Genomic DNA, 4,866 nt, shown 5'->3' on the forward strand with positions numbered 1-4,866 from the left:
TTAACTTGGGTATAACATTTTGGATAGCCTTCCACATGATTCTCCCAATAAGTTGCTGGAATTTTGGCCCATTCCTCCAGACAGAACTTGTGTAACTGAGTCAGGTTTGTAGGCCTCCTTGCTCACACATGCTTTTTCAGTTCTGCCCACAAATTTTCTATCTATTTGTGATGGCCACTCCAATACCTTGACTTTGTCCTTAAGCCATTTTGCCACAACTCTGGAGGTATGCTTGGGGTCACTGTCCATTTGGAAGACTGATGTCTTGAGATTTTGCTTCAATATATCCACGTAATTTTCCTTCCTCAAAATGCCATCTATTTTATGAAGTGCACCACTCCCTCCTGCAGCAAAGCACCCCACAACATGATGCTGCCACCTCCATGCTTCACGGTTGGGGTGGTGTTCTTCGGCTTGCAAGCTTCACCCTTTTACCTCTAAACATAACAATGGTCATTATGACCAAAGAGTTCAATTTTTGTTTCATCAGACCAAAGGATGTTTCTCCAGAAAGTAAGATCTTTGGTTCCATGTGCACTTGCAAACTGTAGTCTGGCTTTTTTATGGCAGTTTTGAAGCAGTGGCTTCTTCCTTGCTAAATAGCCTTTCAAGTTATATTGATATAGGACTCATTTTACTGTGGATATAGATACTTGTCTACCTGTTTCCTCCAGCATCTTCACAAGGTCCTTTGCTGTTGTTCTGGGATTGATTTGCACTTTTCGCACCAAACTACATTCATCTCTAGGAGACAGAATGCATCTGTTTCCTGAGTGGTATGATGGCTGCCATGGTGTTTATTCTTGCGTACTATTGTTTGTACAGATTAACGTGGTACCTTCAGGTGTTTGGAAATTTCTACCAGACTTGTGGAGGTCCAAACATTTTATCTGAGGTCTTGGCTGATATCTTTAGATTTTCCCATGATGTCAAGCAAAGAGGCACTGAGTTTGAAGGTAGGTCTTAAAATACATCCACAGGTACACCTCCAACTGACACCAATTAGCCTATCAGAAGATAATTTGCTAATTGCCTAAAGGCTTGACATAATTTTCTGGAATTTTCCAAGCTGCTTAAAGGCACAGTTAACTTAGTGCATGTAAACTTCTGACCCACTGTCAGTAAATAATTGTTGGAAAAATTACTCGTCATGCACAAAGTAGATGTCCTAAACGACTTGCCAAAACTATTGTTTGCCAATATGAAATCTGTGGAGTGGTTAAAAAATGAGTTTTAATGACTTCAACTGTAAAAATGCTAAAAAAGCATATATGGGACGATGCCAGTTAATGGGCTAAACGAGCTCTTCAGTATACTTACTGTTTGGTTGCTCGAATGACAACTAAAAAAGAAAACATTTTGAAAGGTATTTATTTAATTTATTATATTTAAATGTTTTATCAATTTTATTATGAAATGAAAAAAAAAGAGTTCACATCTATCTGAGTGTGTATTTTGATAAGATGTATCATGCTGCATCAAGGCTTATTTTGTAATCAAATCATAAAGATGTTTCTAAAAATGCTAAAAACTTTTGATAATTTTAGTCTATTGTCATTGATAGACTCTTTGGCATATGCCAAGAACAATGTATATTACATTACAAGTGTTTCTATTCATTGCTTTTCGAGCAGTTTGCCTAAAATCTTCACAAAAATGCAATTTTCACAATTTTTTGCCATTCCTGTGCTTGGCCCTGATAATTGCTGTTTGCAGCTATATTTTATTATTATTATCATTATTGTTTAATCCAATAATTTAGCAAACAGGTTAATTTCTTTGCACAGTGTTAAAATATAGAAGGTAAAGTTAGCCCACTTACTGTTTGTTGCAAACTTGCAGCTATGCATCAGTAGTGCACAATTTCCTTTCAGGTTTTTAGAAAGATTTCAGATTTAATAGGTGGATTGTGAGAAATTTTGAAATCCACCACTATAGTGTTAAAGGGATCGTTCACCCAAAAATGAAAATTCTCTCATCATTTACTCACCCTCATGCCTTCCCAGATGTTTGACTTTTTTTGTCTGCTGAACACAAACAATGACTTTTAGAAGAATATCTCGAATCTGTGGGTACAATGCAAATTAATTGTGACCAAAAACTCTGAAAAAAAGTGTTTGCTCTGGAGTCAAATTAATTACCTTTATGCATTCTATATTTGCTTTTTAGAGCTTCAAAGTTCTGGCCACCATTCCCTTCCATTGAATGGACCTACAGAGCTGAGATAATCTTCTAAATATTATTTGTTTGTGTTCTGCAGAAGAAAGAATGTCATACACATCTGGGATGCCATGATGGTGAGCAATTGATGAGAGAATTTTCATTCTTGGGTGAAATATTCCTTTAACAAGTTGAGAAGGCTGATCCTTGGGAAGTTTTATCAATAGTCAGACAGGATCAGTTAGACATATTTAAATGTAATTTGTCACACCCAAGAAGCTTATTATCATCCTCTATCCATCGTCCCACTGATTTCCTCTGTATTCTGCTCAGGATGATGCCAATAATGACCCACAGTGGTCAGAGGAACAGTTGTTGGTTGCTGGTTTTGAGCTGGCAGGCCTGACCATTGGCCGCTGTGAAGTGGACATCATGAGCAAAAGCACAGTCGCCATTTTTGAAGTCCTGGAGAAGGCTTGGGCCACACAGGACTGCACTCTGGTGGATATGAAAGTAAGGAACTAGAACATACTAAACTAGCACTTGTGGAACCATATTCAAATTTGTTGATGTTGCTTGATATGTTTTATTTGCCCTAGTGTCTAATAATGACTGTAGGGTGTACTAGTCATGGTATTGGTGTTTTAATATCCATCATTTTTCATTTTAGAATTTGGTGTGAATGTGATCACTAAAGAGATTGTACTGGCTGATGTGTTTGACAACGACTCCTGGAGACTTTGGTCCACTGGGGATCACAGCCAGCAGAAAGACAAACTTGTAGTACTGGATTAAATTGAGCAGTCATTCAGAGTTTATGTTTTTATTTCTATAAAGCAGATGTTGTTCTGCGAGACCTACATGTTATAGTGTGATCTTTGTAATGAGTGTAAGTGTCAGATAAATACAGTGCTCTCTGTGTAGGTGTACCGTGACCTAAAAGAAGTCACTCCTGAGGCCATGCAGATGGTGAAGAGGAACTTTGAGTGGGTTGCTGAGCGAATCAAGGTACTTGACCATTGTTTATTTACAAGAAGATTATTACACACCATTATGTACAAAATGGAGTGTTTAATTTTTTACAATTTCTACACTTACACTTGCGGCCAAAAGTTTGGAATAATGTACAGATTTTACTGTTTTGGAAGGAAATTGGTACTTTAATTCACCAAAGTGGCATTCAGCTGATAACAAATTATAGTCAGGACATTACTGATGCAAACTATTTGAAAAAAGTCATTTTTGATCAAATCTAGACCCATTTCCAGCAGCCATCACTCCAACACCTTATCCTTGAGTAATCATGCTAAATTGCTAATTTTAGTACTAGAAAATCACTTGCCATTATATCAAACACAGTTGAAAGCTATTTGGTTCGTTAAATGAAGCTTAACATTGTCTTTGTGTTTGTTTTTGAGTTGCCACAGTATGCAATAGACTGGCATGTCTTAAGGTCATTATTAGGTTAAAAAATGGCAAAAAAGAAACGGCTTTCTCTAGAAACTCGTCAGTCAATCATTGTTTTAAGGAATAAAGGCTATACAATGCTTGAAAGTGTCAAAAAACTGAAGATTTCATAAAAAGGTGTACACTACAGTCTTCAAAGACAAAGGACAACTGGCTCTAACAAAGACAGAGAGAGATGTGGAAGGCCAGATGTACAACTAAACAAGAGGATAAGTACATCAGAGTCTCTAGCTTGAGAAATAGACACCTCGCATGTCCTCAGCTGACAGATTCATTGAATTCTACCTGCTCAACACCAGTTTCATGTACAACAGTAAAGAGAAGACTCAGGGGTGCAGGCCTTATGGGAAGAATTACAAGGAAAAGCCACTTTTGAAACAGAAAAACAATAAGAAAAGGTTAGAGTGGACAAAGAAACACAGCTATTGGACAACAGATAATTGGAAGAGTGTTATGGATCTTAAACCCATTGAGCTTTTGTGGGATCAGCTAGACTGTAAGGTGCGTGAGAAGTGCCCGACAAGACAGCCACATATATGGGAAGTGCTACAGGAAGCATGGGGTGAATTGTCACCTGAGTGTCTGGACAAACTGACAGCTAGAATGCAAAGGAACCACATTATAGCGACCACGAGGAGGTTAACCCAATGTGACTCTACCCACCCTAGCAACTGGGCCAATTGGTTGCTTAGGAAGCCTGACTGGAGTCACTCAGCAACGTGGAGGATTTTATGATGAGAACTCTTTGAAGTAGTTTAAGTAGTTTATCATGCCACGGTCCAAATCACTGAGATCACATTTGTTCCCCATTCTGGTGGTTGATTTGAACATTAACTGGAGCTCCTGACCCGTATCTGCCTGATTTTATGCACTGCACTGCTGCCACACGATTGACTGATTAGATAATCGCATGGATGATTGTTGGTGCCAGATAGGCTGGTTTGAGTATTTCTCAAACCATTTGGAGAATTTGGACAAATGACAATTTACTGGTTGTTAAATCTCAGATAATACACCAAAATCGTCCACTGAACCAATGTCCTCAAGGTTTTGTAATTTCCAAAAATAAAAACTCTATCTATAACTTTATTAGGGATCTTTAATATAAATGTCACAATATTTCTAGCTGTTTTTAAATATTTGTTGCAGCCAGGAGGTACTGTATGACTAGTCGCTATTCAGTGGTAAGTAAAGACTATAATGTTTCAGCTTGAGAATTAAAACACAAGGCAGCAATAC

The sequence above is a fragment of the Myxocyprinus asiaticus genome, chromosome 25, assembly GCF_019703515.2.
Source record: "Myxocyprinus asiaticus isolate MX2 ecotype Aquarium Trade chromosome 25, UBuf_Myxa_2, whole genome shotgun sequence".
Lineage (NCBI taxonomy): Eukaryota > Metazoa > Chordata > Actinopteri > Cypriniformes > Catostomidae > Myxocyprinus > Myxocyprinus asiaticus.